This window comes from Brassica oleracea, chromosome C8 (assembly GCF_000695525.1).
Source record: "Brassica oleracea var. oleracea cultivar TO1000 chromosome C8, BOL, whole genome shotgun sequence".
NCBI lineage: Eukaryota > Viridiplantae > Streptophyta > Magnoliopsida > Brassicales > Brassicaceae > Brassica > Brassica oleracea.
The window spans coordinates 20,466,243-20,467,367 of NC_027755.1; positions in this window are offsets into that span (position 1 = coordinate 20,466,243).

The following is a 1,125-nucleotide window of genomic DNA, read 5'->3' on the forward strand; positions in this document are numbered from 1 at the left end:
ATGCGAAATTGATATACAAATGGGCACACATTGAAAGAAAAAAAAGAGTTATCCCAAGAATCTCACGTGTGTAGCATGTACACAAGGGAAACTCATTGATAGGCCATCACCAGTCAATGAGACTAAGTAAATAATAAACTGGTAAATACATGTCTCAAGCATTTAAATGATTATGGTATGTCTATGAGAGTAAGTGTGGACAATTCCGTGATACATGTCCATACCAATAACGGTTTGGCCGAAATCTTTTATTAAACGCATACAACAGAGATTGCTAGACCATTACTTATGAGGTCAAAACTCTCAGTCACAGCTTGGACCACACGAAATTTACATGCATCTAAGTTAATACACATCATGCCATTTAGTGAGCATAAATATTCTCCATCAATTAGATAACGGGTCAAGAGCCAGACATATCCCATTATAAGACATTTGGATGTGCCGTCTATATACAAATTACTCCACCACAGAGAACTAAGATGGGACCTCAAAGGAGGATGAGAATTTATTTTGGATATGATTCTCCCACGATTATTAAGTACCTTGAGCCAAATATGGGTGATCAGTTTGAGGCCAGGTATACGGATTAGGGGAAGAAAGTAATAAGCTGGTAAAAGAGTAAAAGAGATTACACGGAATTAACCATCATTGTCTTGGCAAGATCCTCGGACTAAAGAATGTGAATTAGACGTCCAAAAGATAATACATTTACAAAAGCTAGCTAATCAATTGCCAGACTCATTTGCTGACCCGAAAGAGAGTGACTAAGTCATATATACCAGCTTATAATGCACTAATTCGAAATGAAGTCCAAGAAAGACATAATCAAGTTGCTACAGAGTCTAGACAACGTTATAAACGTGGTAGACCGATAGGTTCCAAAGATAAGAATCCTCGGAAACAAAAGAAAGGTGCAGAGAATGATAAAAACATCCGAGGTCGAGGAAACCATCCTAGACATGAAAACAAAGCCGGTCGGCTCTAAGGTACCAAACACTGAGGCTTGGGATGCCAAGCTTCAGGGTACTAATGGTCCTGATAATAATGAGTTTGTAATCGATTATATCATGTCTGGAACATAATGGAATACATAAGAATGTCGACACATAGATGATATATTTA